This window comes from Galleria mellonella, unplaced genomic scaffold (assembly GCF_026898425.1).
Source record: "Galleria mellonella isolate WM207_F2 unplaced genomic scaffold, CSIRO_AGI_GalMel_v1 utg184, whole genome shotgun sequence".
NCBI classification, from domain to species: Eukaryota; Metazoa; Arthropoda; class Insecta; order Lepidoptera; family Pyralidae; genus Galleria; species Galleria mellonella.
The window spans coordinates 7818577-7843641 of NW_026442025.1; the positions used below are offsets into that span (position 1 = coordinate 7818577).

The 25065-nt window shown below is 30.9% G+C and overlaps 1 protein-coding gene across 5 annotated transcripts in view; it reads right to left on the bottom strand.

The window, feature by feature from the left end:
• Window positions 1–25065, bottom strand: part of LOC113512138 (brain tumor protein) — a 588229-nt gene that overhangs the window by 249028 nt on the left and 314136 nt on the right. The gene's annotated exons all lie outside the window — the stretch shown is intronic.

Below are 25065 nucleotides of genomic sequence, written 5' to 3' on the forward strand. Positions count from 1 at the left end.
GCAAAGCTGTTACAACTTACATATAATTTACACTTTTTTAAACTCAAGGACATATTCTAATATGTATATGTAAGTATAATATGTATATGATAATATTTATATAATAGTGCGCCACCTACTCTTGGTCTTTTTCTCTATGTCCTCTACCCAAAGGTTGTCTGGAAGAGATAAGGCCGCCTTTTGTATCACTTCTCATTAATATTTACTGTATTTATTATTTCTCTTTTTACTTGGTGCAATAAAGTGTAAATAAATAAATAAATATTCTTAATTTTTTTAATGTGTTAAATAAAATTATATGTAGATATATACGACAAATACGGTTCGTCGTAGTAACGGCAAAGCTCTGTACAATTAACATTTTCAATTAACTAAACCTTACTTATTTAATCAACGGAAAGCTTCCCAACGTTTCTTGAAGCACTCGACAATTACCTGAAACAAAAGCATTTAATGTTATATCATAGTAAAATTAGTATTTACCTAAACCTATTTTTATAGAGTTAATTGAAAAAGAGAATTGTGGATATGTTTAATTAAAAGTAACTATACGTTAACATTTAGTTAGATCTACTAGTCACCGAACTAGGCCTAGCCTGTATCTCAGTGGATAGTTAAATAATTTCTTATGATTTAAGTATTTATAAAAGACGTTACAATATCATACATATAAACACTCAAATTTGCAATGTCCAAGATACTTTTGGTGAAACATAGTTAAATATGGATAGCATCATATTATTTCAATTACAATTATACTCATAGTTTACCCACCCAATGTGATATGTAATTGTCCAGTTATCTTAGCAACTACATAAAGTGTTGACTTACGACAAATAATAATAATATAAAATAATTAAAATAATTTATTATTATAGTTATTTAAAGTAAAATAAAATAATCTATAGAATATGAGAAAACAAGGCACAAAAATAGAGCGCATACGAGTACAACGAAATTAATATTATTGATCAACTTATAAACAGATTCAGAGATGTTTCTTATCAAATATATGTAAGTTTTTTTTATAATTTTATAAAAATATAATCTTAGAAAAACTCGTGATTTATTTATTTTTATTCTTTATTGACCATATTTAAAAATAATTAATACAAAACGTGGATACACTACATATTTTTAATTTTTTTTTTATTTTATTATACTTTTTATTATGAAATATGTATTATACCACCAATCCGCTACTACAATATATATTTAATATATATTCTCTGCTTCACACGGGTATTTTATTACTCGAAGACAATGTATATAGTTGGCTTTTTAAATTGTTTAAATGCCTTTTGAGTATATTCATTACAAACAAACAAATATACAAAAAATCGAATATTTTTCTTTTTTTGTTCAAAATTATTTAGTTATATTATGAAGAAAATAAAAAATCATAGTATATATGTTTTTGTTAATAACTTATGTTATGTCATATGACAACAGCTTCTTTTTTGATGATGAATAAATAAGTCATCATTTGTCACAATTTAACAAAGTTAAATTAAACACTATTTGCATTATGACGGCCCACCTGATGGAAATAAAGTTCTGAATTTCAATTTAGTTTACTGTACGGGTTTCAGGTGCTTAACTTCATTTTGTTAGCAAACATAGTTAAACAGAATAGATAAATGAGTTAATGTTGCGTATTCGATGTATAATTCCATTATATTCAAGTATTCACATTTTGTTTGAATTAATTTATTATTTTTTCCCCGATATTGAATACTATATCAAAAAATTAAGAAAAATATGTTGATTAATAAATAGATGAAAATAAAACGAAATTTATATATTAAGTAATTTGGCACAGAAATTTTTTTACTTATTTTTTTTATTAAATGTATCAAGCACTACATACACATAAAAATAAAACAGCTATATAAAAATATGTAAATCATTACTTGAACTATAAAATAAGAATTCACCAATAGAAAATATTAAGATATTTCAAAGAATTGCATCGGGCACAAATATGTATACACCTTTTTTGTGCATATTAAATCGTTTATTATTATTAAATATGAATTTCTAAACAAAACACTTAAGAAATGTAAAGTATTTGCCAGTTATTTAGAGATCTTCACGTGTTTTATCTACACTTAATATCATTCAAATTTGCATTGTTTTTCAAATGTAGAAATTCAAAATTAATTTTGTATCACAAAACAATGCAAAATTTTTAAATAAGATATATTAAATTTAAATACGTTTTAGGATTCGCTTCTTTATATAAAGTGTACAGTGACAGAGTTCCATTTTTGTATATTAACTAGCGGCCCGTCCCGGCTTTGCACGGGTGGACATTTTTACATTTTAAAAAGTGGTTATTGTGACATAACGATAATAGTTGGCCATAAGCAAAGTATATCGTGAAGTTTTTTGTAATTATTGATATTTTCTTCAATATTGTAGAACATACTTTTGTTCCATCACCAATAGTTTCTGCAGCGTTTAAAGTTTTAGTAAGGATTCCTAATCTTTTCTAGCAATAAATATAGCTTATGTTACTCAGGGTGAATGTAGCTTTCTAATGGTAAAAGAATTTTTAAAATCGGCAAAGTAGTTTTGAGTTTATTCATTACAAACATACACACTAAAATACAAATCTTTCCTCTTTTTAATATTAGTGTCGATAAAACACTTTTTATTCGACTATATATAATCAGTTTCAATACAACTTATTCAAAGGTAACTACGAGTAAGTTTCGTTGAAAATATCATACAAACACTCACACTTACTCGGTTCCGCACATAGAATAGGCCACTCTATTCTTTCCTGTTTTTTTTTTAATAGATGATGATGAAATGATAACCCTGCCTGCACTATCGGTATACGCTGGCGGGGTACCAGTGAGGAATGAGAGGTGACGATGAAAGCAGGTCAGTTAGCCCATCGTGATGAATTCCACTAGAATTAACCACGCTGGTTTCCAGGGGGAACCACGTGGAGGTCGACTTGACAAGGTATATTGCTAGCAATGGGGCTGGTAGTCCGCATTATTAACAATCCCTTCCCCCCTATTCTTTCCTGTTGGTACGACACCAGGCACGACAAGAGGCGACTAAAGGAACTTGACAGTAGAGGGCGGGCAACAGTATTCCTCTTAAAACATTTCTAAAAGTGGCAACTACTGGTAAAACTCCCTTTATGGGGAAAGCTTATGTTTAGCAAAGGACAATTAACGGCTGATATGAAATGACGATGACTCACACTCACAGATTAAATTAGTAACAAATTAATATAATTAGAAATTTTAGGTTTAATAAATTCATTTTCTGATAAAAACATAATATTCACATAAAATGAGGTATAGATATAAATTTTAAATGAAGTACCTATTATACAAAAATGTTATTGTATGTCATAAGAAGGGTTCTTGAGGACGACCTCCCCATTAAATGGAGTGACGACCTCAAATGTATTTTTTTTTGATGGGTGAAAATGGTATGGTAACCCCACCTCGCCTGCGCTAATGGGATACGCTGACGGAGCACCAGTGAAGGGTGATAGATGAAGAAAACAGGCCAGTTAGCCCATCATGATGAATTCATCAGAAATTAACCATGATAGTTTCCAGGAAGAACCGCGAGGAGGTCGACCTGGTTGGGTATATTGCTAGCAATGGGATTCTCAGTCTGCATTACTAACAATCCCTATCCCCCCTCAAATGTATTGTAGGGAGTCAGTGGATGTAAGTGGCTCAGGATTGTTCTTTATGGCAGTCCATGGGGGAGGCGTATGTTCAGCAGTGGACGGATAATGGCTGAGATGAAAATGATGATATAAAAACGTGGAATGCTTTACGATTGTAAGTGTCAACATTCAATTAACTAATCGATTTTTATTTGTACTGTTACTATTGAAAATCAGCAGACTATCTTACTGTCGGATTAACTATATACTTGTTCACATTTTCATTAAATCCTATTGACTATAATTATATATCTACTAATTAGTAGAATAAAGTTGCCATTAAGCTTTGACGGTGTGACATACGGCCATATTTAATGGTAGTTCACCCATTTTAATTACAATTACAGCACCCTTTATTGTGTATCCATTTGTATTGTTAACGAACGGTGAAAATTGGTGCCTGGCTTCGGAATAGGCTGATTTGTCAATGCCATTGGTTCGAGATATATATATATATATATATATATATATATATATATATATATATATATATAGGGTTCCTATAACCATAGAATACATAATAAAACAATCGACAAATTCGACTTGGAGAACTCCATTTCCATTTTATTTTTAACAGACTTTAAAAATGAATCTTTTGAGATTTTTTTTCATGTTTCGTGATCGATGTTTTTATATTGTTGTTTGTTTGTTAGTAATGGATAAACTAAAAAAAACTTAATCAATTTTAATTTTTTCTTATTATATTAAATTATTTGAATTAGTTTTTAATGATCAAGCATAGTCAAAGATTGTGTCCCACAAAAAGGACTTCTTTTGTAACAAAACCAATTATTTTGATTTAAAAATTAACCGAATGAACCTATTTTGATAATATTTATGTAATATCAATCTGTAAGTATATCCTGTCAAATAAAAAAAAGAATTTTCCAAATCGGTTTACAACTGCTGAAGTTATAAAGTTGTAAACATAAAAAAACACAACCGATTCTTTTTTAAGTCAGTTAAATAAGTTCTAAAGTTGTTGTATATATTTCTGATTATCATTGTATGTATATTGCATTTAAGCCGCTCATATTCAAACAAGAGAAGCGAAACAAAGTATCTCATCGTACACTTGAAAAGGACAAAAAATATTTTTAATTTACTCCGCGGGAAAAAAGGCGAGAAAACAATGGTGTAACGAGTCTGAAGGAAAACAAATGGCGGAAAGTGAGGAATAATTAGTTTTTCTTCTTAGAAAAAAATACTGGAGCTGAATCGGACAATGTGACAAGAGAGATGATTAGTGGCTTGCTTAATTTCTGAATACTTAATTTGTTTAGGTTTGTTTGTTTTGTAAGCACATAAGTGAGACGGGACTAGGTAAGACAATTTTTTTTTATACATTTTAGAATGGCAAACAAGCTGACGGCCCACCTCATGGAAAGTGGTAACCGTCGCCTATAGACATGAGCAGTACCATGGACATAACAGAGTATACTGTTTCGCCCATGATATCCCCCATGCGTTGCCATTCCTGAAGACTCAGGTGTTATTCCTCTGTACCCTGTAAATTCACGCTATATCCCACCCTTCAAACCGAAAGCCACAGCCATGCAAACACAACTGCTTCACGGTAGAAACACGAATGGGACAGAGTTGCCCAATCAAACGATTTTTGTACAGTCTCTCTCTGGTATATATATATATATATATATATATATATATATATATATATATATATATATATATATATATATATATATATACAGGATTGAAGCGTGCTTAGTGTCAATAAGATAGAAATGTATTCCATTCCATGGTAGACATCTAATTTGTACAATGTCAAGGTTTTCGTACAAAATCAAAAAGAAACAAGTACACGAACGGGTATAGTGTTCTGTCGTTCATAAGGTTAGCATGTGGATGGCCATCAATTTAATATCGAAATAAAATCGAGGCTATTCAATTTCGGAGTATAACAACAAACTTGATGTGAAACATGTCGATCTTGACGACATTTTAAATTATACAAGTCCAGATAAAGTGGAGGCTTTGTACCAAAGTCGTTTGGATACCTCTGTCTCATCCGTGATTCTGTCGTGAAGCAATTGTGTTTGCATGTGTTTCAATTTGTAGGATGGAATATGACAGTAAAATTATAAGGTATAGAGGCATAACCCCTTGGTCCTCAGGAATAGTAACACATGAAGGGTATCATGGACGACACAGTATACTCTGTTATGTGTACAGTACTGTACATGTCTATAGACGACAGTTACCACTTTCCATCAGGTGGACCGTTAGTTTGTAGGCCATTGTAAGTTACATAAAAAAAAGGTTTATAGTTGAACTAGCTTTTTAGTAACTAGTTTACTGATTGGAATAAAAAGTATCCTTCTCCAATACTTATGTTATATATATATATATATATATATATATATATATATATATATATAACATAATATATATGTATATATAACATATATACATATATACCAAATTGATTTTAAGTGATTGTTTAATTCATTAAGGCGATAGGAGGTAGCAAACAGACAAACTCACTTTCACATTTATAATATTACTAAGAATAAAAATATGTGAGTCACAAGATTAATTACACAATAAGTGCTTTCCCTGATACTTGTGTACTATAATTATGGATAACAAAAGTAAACTAGGGTTAGGCGCTATTAAATGTAATTAATGAAATTGATCCACTGTGTGAGACGACGTTGAGACAAACATAGAATGGTTTTTATGATATTAGCAGTTGTGTTGTTATAGTCCACCTAATGAGAAAAGTCGAGTAAGCAGAACTATTTTAACCTATCATTTAAAGTGGAACAACACCACGGTTATCACAAAAAACATTGTGACACCCATCATACCTCTTATGTGTTAAAATCTCTGAGGTCTAATATGATATAAGACCAATGTTGCAGCTTGTCTTCGAAAAATGTTGTATGTTACTCCTTGATAATATATTTTTTAATAGTTTAAAGACTTTGAAATCGGTTGAGAAATTTTGGAGTTTATACATTACAAATACACTATCAAATCTTTGCTCCTCATAATATTATAGGTGTAGAAGTACATATAACGGGAATTAAATAACAGTGTGTTAAATTGTAGAAGTATAAGGTTTCTACACTGGAAGGTAAATTATAGTAGCAACAAGGCAGTAGCAACTGCTTGTAAAATATACTGTCGGGTCGACCTTCACGCGGTTCTTACTGGAAATATATAAAAGATAAAGAGTAAATATATAAATAAAGTCTTCCCCTGGTATTATTATTGGAGCCTATATCTAGTTAGCTCATTACCGTTTGAAAATTATAATGTTGAAACGGTATAAACGACCTCGATTATGCCTTTCCCTATCTATTCGACCTTGTCAAAGATCGTAAATCACTTGTAACTTTACCTAACTAGTACATAGTTAAATTTGCTATAAAACCTCTTTTGTAAGTAATTTGATTAACAGCCATTAAGGAACCGCAGTACTCATACACATAACCAATGATAATATAGCATGCAACAAACTTAAAGCACAAATAATTTATGACTCTGTGCCACAAAAAAAAATTTGGGAAAACTAGTTTTTTTATTTAAAAATTAATCTTTTTTTTATAACACAGGGGGCAAACGAGCATGCGGCTTACCTGATGGTAAGTGTAGTCACTTACCATCAAGTAAACCGCCGCCCATGATCACCCACATTACCAACGGCATTGCAGGCGTGCTGCCGGCCTTTTAAAAAGGAATATACTCTTTTCTTGAAAGTTATTCCAAAGAGTGGTTGTTCGTGGAAGAAAGTGGCTTAAAAAACGTACGGTGGACCGCCACTCGTCTAGATAGTTGGGATGAAATTTTAATTTATAAACTACTAAACTGATTCTGATGAAATATCTACGAGACTAAAGTGTCTAAAATAGTGATGTCTATTTACATGTATAACCGTTAAATAGTCTCAATGATTATTTAGAATTAATATAAACCTACGTAGTTTCTGAATGCTCATAGAACATGTTTTATGTAATTCTGAATTTTTGTCATAATAAATATTAAAAAAAAAAATTTCAAAGACCTCTCATGTACGAACATAGTCTACAGTTTTATCATATTATTAAGATATGTAAATGTTCTCTTCCTATCTATCTAAGAGTATTTATTTAAATTACATTTATTGTCAGTTTATGTTTATTTATATAACTGCCATATATGTTAGATCTATTTGAATACTTACAAGACAAAGGGCCCTGTTGACGGAAGTTGAATAATTCCATGTCATGTCTAGAAACAGGTTTCTAACATAATTAATTTTATTACTCAATAGAAAATTGTTTGTGTCTATTGTTACACGATTATTCAGAAGGCTGTTCACGTAATAGCTAGCTGGTGGACCAGCTGATCGAATTTGTTTGCTCAAATAAATATATCATATGTACACACGTAAATACTATTTACTTATTGATTGCAAATACGTTTTAGTTATTAGGTTTCAAGATTGAGTAAAAAACTAAACATTTTTAAAGTCACTTTATTAAGGTTAAAATTAAAAATAATAAAATAATAGAAATGGAAAAAGTAAAATATAAATAAATAAAAGTAATTTGAAATTAGTGTTAAATTTTTGCAGTGAATACAGGTGGCTCAGGACCGTTCCCTATGACAGTATATGGGGGAGGTCTATGTTCAGCAATGGACAGATAATGGCTATGATGATGATGATGATGATTAAATTTTAATTAATTAATAAATTTATTTCTTATTTCATAATAATTTTCCTGATCATTTGCTCATGGTGCAAAATAATTCTCTCACAGCCAAAAATAGGAATAATTTTATAATTTTTATAGTGTATTATTACTTACAGAGATATTTAATGCATTAATAAAAAATGAAGTAGTATATATACCCTTCGGTATTTACCTTATGTACTAATTCCGTAAGATGTCTAATATAGTACTTACTCTATCTGGCAGGAATTGTAAATTATTGAGTATGGAGACTTGGTCAGGACTGATATGTTTACTTTTGAAACAATAGGGTTATTTAAGAATTGTAAGCTTAGCGTCTGCAGTAGTTAGTATTTAAGATTCAACACTACTAAATGCTGACTTCACCTTTTTAACTAGTTATCCAATGTTTTTAAACTAATGTAATATTTAAAGAACATATTCCTTTATAAAAGGCCGGCAAAACCCGCAATTTCTCTGATGTTGCGGGTGCCTAACGACGGTAGTAATCACTTAATAGTAAGGTGAGTCGTATTATCGTCTGCCCTCTGTATAATAAGAAAAAAAAACTTCTCTATATTTCTTCGTATTCTAACATATTATACAATACATCCTGCTTTTCATGCTACGAAATGTCATGTGATTTATAAAAGTACTTTATACATATAAATAATTTAAAAATATTGATTATTGCTTTTTTTCTTTCAAAATGAACGACGTTGCACACATGTGCACTCTTATACACTGTAATATATAATAAAATTAATATTATCTATAATACGATAATAGACATATTATCGTATACAATAATTTCAAGTTTATTATGTGTGTTAAAAATTACTTCCTCGTCCTTACCCGTTTCTTATTTAACGAATGAGACAACAATTCGAGAGCGAAAGTGTATCGAGATCGAGGTCGATGTAAGAAAGCGAGTTAAGGCCAGTGTTACAAGGTCTTCAGGGTCGAATCACACTGAAATAGGTGCGAATGGCGCGGCGCACGGCGGCGACAAGAGAATTCGCTACGATAGACGTTTGTGGTCGCAAGGTTGCTATTAGTTGCTAATCGTCATTAGTCTTGCAAAAGTGTAGTGTGTATTTGGAATTAAGGCGTAGTGTGTAATTAAAAATGTAAATAAGTTTAATTTGAATGGTTTGATAAATTTTAAATGGAATACAGTAAAAATAAATATCGGTATCGTTAGATTCATCTTAATTATGGCAGTATTTATAAGTTATAGTAGCATATTAAAATCAGGTTGTGTTTATAAGTATACTGGTTCTTTTCTTTACGACGTTATTTATTAATTTTGTTATTTTTCACTTTTTTTTAATTTATTTTTATAAATATAAATTTATTTCTATTAAGGAGCATTTTGAACAGGTTGAATCCACAAACTGCCACATAATTCTTTTAGTCAGGTTATGTATGAAGCACATGTAACTTTCTCACATATACTTGTTGTTAACTAAGCACTATTTTAATATTCGGATTGTATACAAAATTCTACATTTACGTAAAGAATTATGGTCTAAATTGATCATAAGACGGACTGCCAACTTATAATCCATTTCTGCCAATTTTTTGGCTGGAGTTTATACAATTTGCCTGTTTATTAACTGCAACAGTTTAATAAAACTTTACAATTTCAAAGGCATTAGTAAAAACCAAAATCAAGTAAAATACATATACAGTATCGAGTATTCATTTGCTGTGAGATCGCTCGTCGCTTCGGAACTGCGGTCATTGTAACTTGGCCCTTAAAGACAAACTAGTCGCTGTCACTTATTCCGCTTGAAATTGTAATTTTATATTATTATGAACCTTTGAGTTTATTCCTGTACTGTAAATACATATATGATATGAATCTAGTTAAATAAATGGCAGTCAATAACTGTCAAATAGATAATATACATTTCATAGTAATTTCGTCATTGATTTACTATTAAAGTTGTTAATTAAGTTCATTGCAATTATATTACTGTAAATTACAATACAAGTATGTGTAAACTTTTACAAAAAGAAAACAAATATTATTTATTCAATTCATTTATCAAATTCGACTTTAATTTCGATCAAATAGATTTTTTTATATTTAATTTAGTTTTGAAATGTAAAATATTTTTCAATGTAAAATATGTGAAATGATTTTAAGTTTGTGTGTTTGTATATTATTATAATATTTATTTATATTTGTTTGACATATGACATAATCCAAACGACTGAACGTGTATCATTTGATAGAATTTTGTATTTTATATTGACAGCTTATTTTTTGTAATTTTTTTCACTAGCTGTATTTTACGACTGCCCGCGTGAATATAGAGTATCTCATATCCTAAGTTAGTATATACCCATACCATACCAAATTTGATTCAAATCCATTAAGTAGTTTTTGCGTGGTAGAATAACAAACACCCATCCATCCATCCATCCATTTATCCATCCACCCATCCGTCTATCCTTACAAACTTTTGCATTTATAATGTTAATAGGATTCACTGTCGAAATTCCGAGAAAATTTTCATGATAGGTAGGCGGAACCAGAATAACTTCTAGAATATTGTAAATTATAATTTTGTATTAAAATATAGTATACAGTGTGATTCGTGGTATTATAAATACATAGAATAAATAACCACAACTATAGTACATAATCTCATGCTACAGTATATAGTATTCAAAGAAAATCTACGCCCACATATGTAAGCTTGTCACGTAGAACGATCAACAGACAAAAAATAATCCTGAGGTATTGACGTTATACGTGAGAACAAAGATTTATTCACCTTACATTCTTATTTTTCATACCACGAAGGTGGCAAACTAGCATACAGCTCATCTTATGATAAACAATGCTGTCCACTGTAGCATTAGGACGCCTGCAAAAAAAAAATAACAGAACCCGTGAGTCTATTTGCCTAAAAGATATTTTTACATGGTCCATGTTCACAACATGGACCTCCTTTATATATATATTTTTCTTAATTTTTTTTTAAATTTTCATTGCTCATTGCCTCATTGTTAGTCTTGCCTTTCCAATATACTGTTGCTTTGCACTACTTGTTTTCCTATTTCCAAATCAATAATAGTCGTATTGCAACTATTGCTACTATTCGTATACTATATCGCCCTCTAGTGTCAAGAGTTTTATACTTGATTTGTATTGAATCACTCTTTTCTCACCATTTCTTACTCGACCTTCATTCACTGTAAGCCTATTTTACTAAATCGTAATTATAATTAAATATATAAAATTATTTAAATACCGGAACTAACAACATTTAAATAAGCGATTCATTAGTGAAATTGATTACGATAGTATTGAAAAAAAAATTTGCTAAAAAACAAACAATTTTTAACGTCCCGTAGTGACGCAGCGTGTACAAATGTCAAGTTAGTTAGTAAGGGAAGGTAACTCTTTTTATCTTTATTCAAAACTCAGTGTTGGTAGAAAACCCATATAAAAGCCTCCTAATGATTTCATTTTCAACAAAAATTCAATTTTGCAAAAACTTTTAGAATTGTCCCAACGGTTGGGTCACATAATGTTTTGCGGTCGCGAGCGTCCACTGCTTTTTAGCATAACATAACTTTTGTATCCAATAACAACCTTTTCCAACATTATGTTAAGTATATAATGTTTGGATTAGACAATAAAAACTAATGAAGTGTGTATGAACATTTAAATGTTGATATAAATAAAACGCCAGGTCGGGATAACAAGGGAACGGCAGTTAAATACGAATTATCCGAACATTTGCTTTTATGTCCTCGAATTAGACTGAAGTATGTAATAAATTATTTTGCACGTAGGTGCGCTCGTTAAGAATATTGGGAAGTTTGCGTAAATTAGATCTATTGTTTTATCTTTTGATTATATAGGATTTTTGGGGGAATTACTTCTTAAGAGCGAACGCTTAGATCACTTACACTTCGATATATAATATGCTCCACTAAAAAACTACAACCGTGACAAAACTAGTAATTTTGATCTAAAAACTAAACTACTGCATCGACTTTGATAATAAAACGAAGAAAGTTCTGCTTTCTTGAGAGGATTCGTATAGGTTATACGAATAAACACAGTGTAGCATATGACCTCCACTAGATGAAATGATGAGCCCAAATGCATTGCAAAGAGTCAGTGGATGCAGATGGCTCAAGACCGTTCCTTATGGCAGTCTATGGGGGAAGCCTAAGTTCAGCAGTGGACAGATAATGGCTAAGATGATGATAATGATAGGCTGACCATTGTATTAAATAGAATAAGGTTTCTATTATACACATACATACACTAAGCGTCAAGATATTAGGAGGCGTGTCACCTCTATTGACCCCAAACCGTTGTAATGGCGCGACGTTTCTGCCGCCATTTGTTTTTATGTGATCGTATTTAACAGATGGAGGGTTAAACTATCACTTGTGGTTATGACGTCACCGTAACGACGTTAACAAGGGGCCTTAAAGACCTATTATATGAGTAGTGAGTTCCGAAAATGATTATTAGACCTAAATGCAGTATATTTGTCATGTAGGGAGGTTTTAGGGATGTTCTGTAAATCGTTTATAGTTGTGTAAATGGTTTCGCTGTGACAACGACTCCCTCAGTCTTGTAGTTTATTTTAATGTTGTTGCTTCCAGAAAATAAGGTTCCAAATTCAACTTTCTTTGGGTTCGTATAGAAAGTAAGTGAGATTTTCTTCTACTAAAAAACTTCGTTTGTGGCAAAATTAGTTACTTTGATTTAAAAATAAAACTACTGAACCGATTTTGATAAAATTTCCATAGAAATTTTATCTAACTGTAAGTATCGTTAATTGAATCATTGTAAAAATAAAAAAAAGAAGTCTCCAAATCGGTTTACAACTAGATAAGGTTTATGGATTTTTGGGTCTTTTCTCAGATTTTCGTAGCTTAAGTACTTGGAACTATGATACGAAGTTTATAATAGATGATCATACACACGCTCACATCATGGTGTGTGACAGCTCGTACCTCAACAGTGTAGGTGTGTTTGAAAAAGGTCGTTCTTTGAGCACTAAGGTATCCTGTAATATCACTGCCACATTCGACATTAAAACTGAAACTTAGACGTGCCAGTAAAATTTGGTGTAATTAACACGAGTGGGTCAGACGACTTCTGTCCGCCTCCCTCTTTCTTTTTTAAAATTACGCATAAGGCACATTTTGGCTATAGGCATGGGTATCATAGTGTATTCGGTGATCTCCATATCTATGGGCAACAGTGTTTTATTTTTTTTTTATCAAAAATTTGTCATTTCAAGTATTATAAAAAAAAAAAGAATGCACAAAATATTAGTGTCAGTCAGAATCGAACGTTGAATTATTGAGGTCCTTTCGAATAGGTGTAATAAACCACTTAACAACAAACGCTCTATGTTTAATTTCTACGGCCAATTGCTGCCATTTAATTAATCCTCGTTTAAAATGACCGTCATCAAGCAAGTTGTTATCAAGATAAGTTGGGTCTATGTATGTAACTAGTTAAGGAAAGCCTCGACACAAAAGCTACGTTCGAGATTCATAGTTAAAGTTTTAGCTACTTATACTTAATGGCGGTTGTAACTTGTTTTGTACACAAATAACATTAGTGTATAGGTATGAAATGGACAAATTTTTAAGTTTTCGTCGAATAAATTTAATTAGTAACATTTTTTAAGTAATGACGAGTAAAAATATAATGTACTACTATCCTTGTTATGAACTTTACAACTGATTATAATAAATTTTAATTTGATTGATTTTTTTTACGTTTGTACCTAACAAACGTAAAAAAAATCAATCAAATTAATCCTTTAACCTCATAAATCGATCATTTATAAGTAATTCTTTTTTTATTTGAAACAACATTATACTTCCAGATTCGTCCTAAAGAAATTATGTCAAAGTTCGTACAATAGTTTAGTTTTTAAATAAAAATAATTTGTTTTGTCACAATTGAAATCAGTGTTTTTCTGTGGAATGAAAATTTAAATTATGATAACTAAAATAAATTAATAAGTTTGTGTGAGATTTTTTTTACATACTATTTTTAACTTCTGGATGTCGTAAAATCGAACAAGTGTAAAAGAGAGGTACTCAAAATTAAATTTTACACCAGGCTAGTATGGTAAAAATAGACTAACATACTCTGACAAGGGGACAAATATCTACATGGCGGTAGGGGTTCAATAGACTGACAATACGTTGACGAATTACCATCAAATCATTCTTTAGTTTGATTCAGATATATTGCATAGAATAAATAGCCTTGGTCAACGTCATCTAATTTCAAACTAAGCAGAACTTGTACCATTGGCATTAAATAACAGATAGACATATGTAATTTATTTTGTAAATACTTCCTTACTTCCAGAGCTTTTAAAATACTCCAAACATATTTAGGAATATAAATCTGATTGACACTTAACGTGCGTCCAATCGTTTGACCATGAAAAAGAAATTGTTCATTTGTGTAACTGTTTGTCAATACTATTAATATAAAATTAATAGATTACATCTATTGAGTAAAAATAACGTTACGAAATTAGTAATTAAACATGTGTTTCAATAATAAAGGACAAAGATACAACTCCACACATTCCTGGTGCCCGGGTATTAATAGAACAAATTTTAATGGCATGCCATTATAAACAAGATACAACAACAACCCACTGAAAATTTGAAGATATTTTGGCAATCTTGTAATTAATTATATTGAAGACAAAGCAAAAGTGATATTAGAGAACAATTAAGGCATATTTTACTATTAAACAGTTGATTGATAGAATGTAATTGAATTATTGGCAGGATATTATTTTGATGTGATAAATTGAGATGAAGGGTTCTTTATTATAGAACTGAATAACAAGTAACTTTTAAAAGAGAATATATATATATATATATATATATATATATATATTATTTTAATTATATTATAATTTTATTGAAATCCTACTTTTAAAAATAGAACGATCTATTTAAAAACTTTTTAGTAATATAATGAAATTTTTTAATATTAAAAAACAAAAATAATACCTTTAGCAAACTATGACAAAAAAATTTCGGTCCTCTATATTTAGAACAGGATATAGGAATGTACGGCAATAGGTATAGAAGAGAAGATACATTTTAAGTAAAAACAATACCAAGCTACATGGTCAATAATTTAATAATAGATTGATTTGAAGATAGCTATGAAAGAGACCAGGCGAAGAATGAAATATTAAGAGTTTGCTACAAATATAAATTCCCATCAAAAGTAATATTAATAAATCATCTAACAAAATTCTAAGAAAACAATTCTATACACAAAATAATAGAAATAAAAACTGTTATGAAGTCGCCTAAAACACATTGAAAGATCTTCGAACCCAGTCGTTAAAACTTGACGACACAAGTAATGAGTTTAGGAGTTTGTACATATACATACATGCAACTCGTTATAACTAATGTTGTGCTATTTGGTTAATGAACTCCACTGCTTTGAGATGTTCGCGTAATTAAAGATAATTATATGGAGATTAAATAAAGTGAAGATATAAATTTTTGGCGTGTAAGTTACTTTAACTTGTGTATCGTAAACGTTTTGTCAATTTAAGTTCAGTTATTCACAGGAATAGGTAAAGTTTTCCACAACCGCAGTTAAATTAAATGTGGGTACATCTTTAGGTGCTTCGCACATTGAACGCTTAGACAGAGGGCGAAAACCGCAGCGGGAGGGGATAGTGCGTGATAAGCTTTACTAATATAATAAACTAGTTTTTACCTCGTCTTCGCTCGTTTGACCGGGATTAAAAGTAGCATATAACTTTTTACATTCCAAATAGTACATGCCTACCAAATGAAGTTTAACCCGTTGAGGCATCAATACGTAATGAGCAAGCTAATAAACAAACAAACTCACTTTCACATTTATATTAAGTAAGGATATAACAGTAAGTAATAAACTTATTGTTACCTCTTCGCACCTTAACGGCTCAACCAATTTTTATTAAATTCAGTCAATAGATCCCGGGCACGCGAACGAAATCACGAGTACAAACAAGTCATCATCATAATCATCATCATATCAGCTTTTAACTGTCTACTGCTGAACATAAGCCTCTTCCTTAGGAGGGGGGGTTGCCAGTAGTTGCCACGCTTGGCAGGCGGATTGGGAACCGCAGTTAGGGTTTGGAGATGTTTTAAGAAAAACGCTGCTGCTTGTACCTTGTCCTCCTTTAGTCGCCACCAGTGACCACCAGCGGGAAAGGAAGGCGTGGTCCGTTCTATGCCGGGACCACACGACGTACAAACTAGTATAAGAATCGTCTGGCATTCGAACAATGTCACTGGACCAAGTTTGCAATATCAAAAACAGCAGATGCTACAAATTTTACAACACATGACTGGTAAAATTGTGTAACACAAGAACAATAGAAACTTAACGTGAGCAAGGCTCGGGTTACTTGTGGTTGGGAACTCCAAATTTACTGCAGACAATACTGGGATATTTCAATGCGGTAAACGCAAGTGGAAACTGCAAAATTAGAATAGGAACCGTGTGGATAGTGGTATGCTCCAAACTCAAAAGTAACAGTAAAGTCGAAACAGTGAGTTAGTCAAAATAATTGACTCACATTTGAATGCGGAGTTGACATTGTTGTAACTTTAGAGTAGATGAAATGAAATAGGATAATTTCGTTTGGACTATAGTAACTTTGTAACTGATTATGTCATGTAAATGTTTTATAGGTTAAAAAATATGCGACACGTTAAACATTGCTATACTGTTTTTTTTTTTTGGTATATTGGGTTAAAAAACTTTTTTTATTCGAAGCACACTTAAAGTTATTAATTTGCCCCCGTATGGTCTCAGCATAGAATAAGCCACTTCTTCCTTTCTCGTTGGTGTCGTTTTTATTTTTATACAACTTAGAATGGCAAACAAGCTGACGGCCCACCTGATGGAAAGCGGTAACCGTCGCCTATAGACATGAGCAGTACCATGGACATAACAGAGTATACTGTTACATCCATGATACCCTACATGCGTTGCCATTCCTGAGGACTCAGGTGTTATTCCTCTGTACCCTGTAAATAATGTAAAAGACGACTAAGGGAAGAGGGATGCGCAGCAACGTACCTCTTAAAATATCGCTAAAAGCGTAACTGCGGTTGCCAACCTGCGTTCCAAGTGTGGCAACTACTGGCAAAATTCTCTTTCATGAAAAGGCTTATTTTCAGCAGTGGAAAGTTAAAGGTTGATATGATAATGATGTATTACTTTATCCTATGCTATTTACAATATGTATAATAGAAAAAAAAATATATTTTATTTTTAGTTAGTTTATTTGAACAATTTATTTTATTTTTTTTTATTTTTTAATACCCAGTTTAATATTTTTAGCGGAGTAAAATAACAACTACTATAATCGAAAATGCAACACCGGTTGCGAATGACAGTTATATTTTTCATTGTTAAGTATCACTTGCACTTAAAAACATTTTTTATCCTAAATACGTGTATAAACCATAAGATGTCGTTGTAATAGCCATTATGCGAGGCCATAAACTAAATCTTGTGTTCTCTCCAAATGTTATTATGTATCATTTTCATGAACCTTCAGCTTATTGTGATAATGTTTGTGTTGTTCTCAGTAAGGTATTATCCTCGAAAGTGGATGAGGTGAATAGAACATATTGTGAGCTTATTAAAATTATATCATAACAGTAAATTAACGTCCCACTATTGGGCAAAAATATTTTATAATGAAATTAAAAATAAATAACAATCGTGGTTGTTATTGTGAATGTAATAATCGACATGCTAACATTTCGCTTAAATTAGAATCAAATAGCTAATAATAAATATATATCATTGTAAATTATATATTTACAATATACACAAGTTATTTACAAAATGATGTTTGTAAGAACATAATGAAATACTAAATTTGTGTCTAATGTTGAACAACCGAGCTTCGAAATTTTAGATTAAATAATAGTATATTATTAATGAATGGAATTACATTGTAATTATTCCGTTTTCAGCATCGTACTGTCTGAATTTACAAATATTAGACTTCTTTGATAATTTATAATTAGACAATTATATTATAATGTCCTATAAAGATAAATTAATTATGACTGATACCAACTTGGTCTAAGATTTCTTTATTATATTACTCTTGTTAAATAACAATATTATTTCCTATATAATAAAATAATGTTACTGTTTTAGATATTGAGAAAATAATTTCAATTCTCAAATAACAGACTTCTTTAGGATTTTTTTAATTAGTTTCGAAAAAGGAGGAGGTTCTGTGATCGACTGTATGTTTTTTATCATCATTAATCATCTGTAATAAACTATACTGTACTGTACTGAATGACTCATAAAATAAAATTCATTATGACCGATTTCAATTCGGCCTTACATAACAAAAATCTTATAAGATTTCTTATTATTAATAATAATAATCATCACTACATAGTATAAAACAGATTCGCTCCCCGTCTGTCTATCCCTATGTACGCTTGATCATTACAACTACACAACGGATTTTGATGCAGTTTTTTTTAAAAGATAGAGTGATTCATGAGAAAGGTTTGTATGTATAATACATGCATAATATAGTAGAACACTAATAATTTTAAAGGTTTCTAATATGATATGATGTGCACCCGTACGAAGCCAGGGTAGGTCACTAATATAATGATATAATAGATAATATTATTATAATAGATTGTAATATTATTTCTACTGGCAACTCCACTTTAAAGATTTAAAAATCTTGTCTCAGTTTGTTTAGAAATGATGGTCACTATACATGCAGTACTGCTCGGCCTTGCACACAAGCTGATACCACAGCAATGGGACTGAATTTTAAATGTACGTTAACCATTGCTGTGTTACAAATATTTGCCAAGTGAGTTACTTTGTCGAACTCGTAATGTACAACACGTGGCATAATAATTTAGCTCTTATTCTATTTATGATTACTGTAGAACAGAATTTGTGTTTTGCAGTTTTTTTTTTTGAGATAAAATAGTAACTTCACCTGCGCTATCGGTATATCCTGGCGATATACACTGCTATATTATATATAGTATTGAGCGTTCGATTATTTTTATTTTTCAAACCTAGTTCCCTTGGGAAAAATGTTTAGTTTCACAGATAAGAGACTTCCTTAAAAAGATTTGTATTCGACTTCACTCTGTATATAAAAAAGTTAAATAAAAACTTGTAAGTAAAAATACAATTTCTTTTGGTGCTATCTCATTGTAAAGTTTATCTCCTAAGTGTGTCCTAAAAACAAAAATCTAAGTTAAGTTTTTCTCAACACAACCACCAACTTCATAATTAGGTGGGTGGCAGTAACAATAAAAACTAATGAAGCGACCTCTAACGGCGATAAAAGACATCCGCGCGCCATTTACCAGATTTCGGTTTATTTCTTTATCTTAAGGATTCTGTTTGTGGCTGATCGTAATTACGAATTAGGAGGCAGATAATCCGGCCTAAGTTATTTATTATTGATATAAATACTGAAACATTGTTATTAATACAAAAGTGGGTTTATTTATCATACTCGGAAATTGAATAGGGTCGTGGTTGACCTTATAAGAGATGTTATGTTATTTTCTTAAGGATTTAATTTTTATATCGATTTGGAAATACTGTTCCCAAAATGTGATGAAGTGTGGAAGAAAATGCTCGGAAAAAGCAATCCAATGGTCAACACTTCGTTCAAAATAAGTAGAATTTATTTTTTCTTATAACCCAATATTATTACATTTATTTAAATTCCTTTCTGTAATTTCACAAAGCAAAAAAACTTTATTTTGGGCTCTTCTACGAAATGATTTTTAAAGATTTTCTAAGAAAAGCTTAAGTAACTGTTATTTTTCTGTATTGTATCCGTATCAGTTGATATTTAAATAAAACCTTAATTACTTTGCAGAATTGGGAACGGCTTTGAAACTACTTGGAGCTTTTGTTACATTTTTTTTTTATCTACAAGTAACTTGCTGTAATCAATTACTGAGAATTTATAATTAAGAAAATTGCTTACTTTTTAAATTTTAATAACCTTTTATTATGAGAAATAATTTCAAAAAACAGCAAGTAAATATTTGGAATTGCGTATTTTTTTTAACTAAAATATACAGAATTGGTTTTTTCATGTTTTTATTCATCGTATTTCAAATGTATGTATTTCGGTTCAGCTTTTCATTTTCAGTGCAATTATTGTGAACAATTTAACAAGCGCATATCATATATTAAATTGAAATTTGGGACATAAACACAACTTCAGTGATAATATGATAATATGTTATGAAGAAGTTGAACTGATGATGGAAGCAATAGGTCATAGGATTTTTTTAATAAAATAATAGACTGTCTCTATTGTCTGTAAAGTTTGGACTTATAAAATGATGTCACATCATCTATTTTAAATATAATTTCGAATAGATTCCATTTGTTACGACTCCGTGTAATACTAATTAAACTATTGACGTCAAATAAAGTCTATAGGGACTATTACGTCACTGCTTTGTCGTAACATAACCTCATTTTAGGATCGAATGCCGACTCAATTTGTCCACTTAAGCTTACATGTCACGTCCACCCCCTCCATCTATATATTCCTAATATAGTATGTGGGATACTGTATTAAGATGCGTTATGTGGTGCATGGAATAAATAGGCAATAAAGTTTATTACTACACTGGGATTACAGTATTTTTAATAGATTAGTTCTCATACTATTTTTTCGTGCGTGATTTGAATTTAATATTTATTTACAATTAGGACCTACCCTAACTGATATAAGATTTTTTAAGAGAGCTGTTTTTATTATATTGATCTATGTAGAGGAGGCGAAAGAGGTTAAAACACGTATAAAACCAAGCTGTATTCGATCGTTTAGATTTCAGAGTGTAAGGCTGAATTCCTCTTTGATAGCGAGCGATGATAAAAGGTAGCTGCGAATATTATGCCAAACAAAACTCAAATTTTAGCTGCGTAAAAAATCTTACGTGCAGTGTATTTGAAATATTTATTTTTATTTTATTACAATACACTATAAAACCTGTTGCTTACTAATACACAACTGGACAGGTTAAGCTGGAAATTAAATATTCATGTAACTTCACGTGCATACGCGAGGGAAACTTTGTCTAGTGCACTGACTTAACTCGGAGCTGGTTTGAAATATAAAACAGTGTAAGCAAACAGTTTAAACTTTGAAGGGGCTAAGTCGAGTTACGTTTCTGAATGGAGTAAATGTGTGGTTATAAGATTTTGTAAAACTTCCATCTCTGGGTAGTGAAGAGGATTTTGAAATTCTCTTTTTATTAAAATACTTTTATACTATGTCGGTGACTTTTCAACTAAGTGCTTTCATAGCGAAATATGAATACGCCGGAGTTAACTGTCAGTTGAAAATAGTTCAGAATAAATATTTTGACAAATGTATATTGAATTGTTTTCAATCTTGTTACTTATTCAAAAAGTACTCAGTTAGTAAATCAATTGAAGAGATTGCTTAGCGACAAGGCAGCCTTTTGTATCACTTTTTTATAATTGGTGCAATAAAGTGTATACAAATAAATAAATTAATTAAAATGTCAATTATATAATAAAATTGTTATCATAATCCAAATTTTCATTCAAAGCTCATGGTTGAAAATTTGGATTAGAATCGTGAAAAAGCATTTGAGAATTTTAATAGAAAAAGATTTTATTATTAACGTTCTAGATCACTATCCAAATATTTAATAAATAATTAATCAGAAATATTGAAAATTGTTGTTCGAAAGTACTTTTTCTTTTTAGTCAATCACTCAAGTTAGAGTGGTCGGGGTTGAAATAGATTTAGACTTATAACATCACTAAAACCTAATTGAGGTTGCCAAATTGCCTGCCAAATGTGGTATCTACGAGCAAACCATAAGGGATTATGGGGAAGGCCTATGTTCAGCAGTGGACAGTTAACGGCTGATGTGTCAATAATAAATTAAAAATATAAATAAATTTTTAATTCACATTACACGGGATGCAACAAGTTTTTTTTTTATCTATATTTGCGACTTCGTTTGCGTGATCGAGGTAAAAGTACCATATGCCAAAGTCTTATTATATTATCTTCAAACGACAGCTTGTAAAATATTATTACGAATCAGTAGCATCTGTTAACAGTAATGTTCCGGTACATTACCTTAACGTACGCTAACTACGCTGGCATTATCGTGATGATAATGCCGGCGGATCGCTTCTCGATATTTAAGCTATATCTGCATCGATTAAGATAAGGCGCGTCGATTAATATTTACGGAGGCGTACGACGCGTAATTTTGTTGGAATTTTCAATTTACCCTTGATCCTTTGATCTTTTATTAAAATTTTACTATATCCGTTTATTTTATTACTTCAATAAAAAAAAAACAAAAGTGTTTTTTAATTACAATAAAAATAAATATTTCAATACATTTACCAGACAGAGACTTTGTACAAAAGTCGTTTGCTTGGATATCTCTGTTCCATTCGTGATCCTACCGTGAAGTAGTTGTGTTTACATGGCTGTGTTTCGGTTTGTAGGGTGGGGTATGGCAGTAAATTTACAGGGTACAGAGGAATAACACCTGAGTCCTCAAGAATGGTAACGCATGGGGGAACAGTACAGTATACCCTGTTATGTTCTTGGTGCTGCTCATGTCTACTCGTATAAGAGACGGTTACCACTTTCCATCAGGTGGGCTATTAATTTGTTTGCTATTCTAAGTAGCATAAAAAAAACAATCCTCACAAATACACTCGGTAAATCTTATTTTACAATTTTTACACGTTTCTACTTTAAGTTTATATTTTCAAAAATCCTTTTTTTAACAGTTATTTACGTATATATAATAATAAATCTGTTTCAAAATTTAATTTGCTACAGATTTACTATATACGTAAATTACTTTTTGACTTAGTAGTTTTGGTTCTGTATAGATAGACAGTCAGGACAAACGATTTTATAAGTATGCATTATACCTGATTGGGTTCACTAACACTATAGCGATCAATAATCTTATAAATAAACAACATTATGAAATAGAACTTAATGTTTTATCATGACTATGAACTTAGGATTCTATCAAGTAATATATTTTACCTAATTAATTATATTAATTTTTCTGAAATTCGTTAACATCTTAGGATGCTCCCAAAGGATTCCAATTTTAGAATAAATATTAACAATATTTTTTTTATGCAATTTAGTATGACAAACAAAACAGACCATCTGTTGAAAAGTGGTAACCGTCGCTTATAGACATGAAGAATATTATGTTGCCATTCCAGAGGACTGAGAGTGTTATGTCTCTGTATCATGTAATTACTAAAATTTTTCATCGTGCCTCCCACCAAACTCTTCTCTATCCAATGGTTGCCTGGAAGAGATCACTCTTAGCGATAAGGTCGCCCATCGTTTTCTCATTGTGATTATTTCTTCTAATTATTTATATTTATATTAAGTTTACTATTGTAATCTTTTGGAAGAAACAATAAAGAATATCTATCTATCTAATAATTATATGGGCCGTTATGTTGTCTAAAATATTAAAACCTCCATTACTGTTGATAAATTTAACACGCATATTACTGGTTGTCATGTCTTAAAAGGGAAGGAAAAATTAATTTGTCCACTATAATAATTATACAAGTGACGCGTTCTTTGTCTAAAATCATAGACAAATAGGTCTAGTGAATTAAAAGCGTCTTTTTTTGTTAAAATATTAAAAGGTATTCTTTCAATGTCCATTTATAATTAGTGTAACTGGCGACTTTCATTTAGTTTGCACTTAGCTCTCTAGTATAATGTATGTCTCCATAGATAAAGCATAGTACTGAGTACGCCTGTTACTTTTAAAATTGCACTTGTGTGTACTGCAATATACCATTTTTTTACTAGTAAAACCAATTTCACTTCGATTCGGTAAATTATATCTCAATAACAATATTATAATTATCATTTGTTTATAGTGCGACCTTAGCGTATAGGAAATGGGAGCAAGGAAGAATTGAGTACAGCGATTGGCGATTGGCTCACCTTGACAATGGAGCACGCGAGGATCTTGCGCTTGCATGCGCTACAGCGGTCTGCGGTCAGGGTGAAGGAGTAATTAATAAATATTCTATGACGGTTAAACGCGATTAATTATAGCAAAGTATTCTATTATAATGAAAATATATCAATCTCTACGCCGAGAAATGAAAACAATGGAGTATTTTTAATAGGAGATTATTTGTAGGGACACCGTTAAGCGGTGGAAATACGTTTGTCCTTACTTCTGATAATGAGGATGAAGCGATTACAATATTTAAGAAGGTACGTGCACTTACTTGAAGGAATCTCATGCGCCGCACTGCTTTCCACCTTTGACTGGATGCTGTTATAAATTCTTGATTGGTAGGCCTACACAAATCTTTAAATACACAATATTTTATCTGTAATTTGATGATCTCCTAGATCACTGTTCGGTTATGCTCTTGATTCGCGACGGTACGTGATCTCAAGCCGAGTGCAAGGACAAGTTCACTAACTGCCCTCCAACTTAATAATCATGTAATCGCTTCATATCCGCGAGGTGTGGACATTCGATTAAGAATCGAATAATCGATCGATTGAAGCGCCGTTTGGG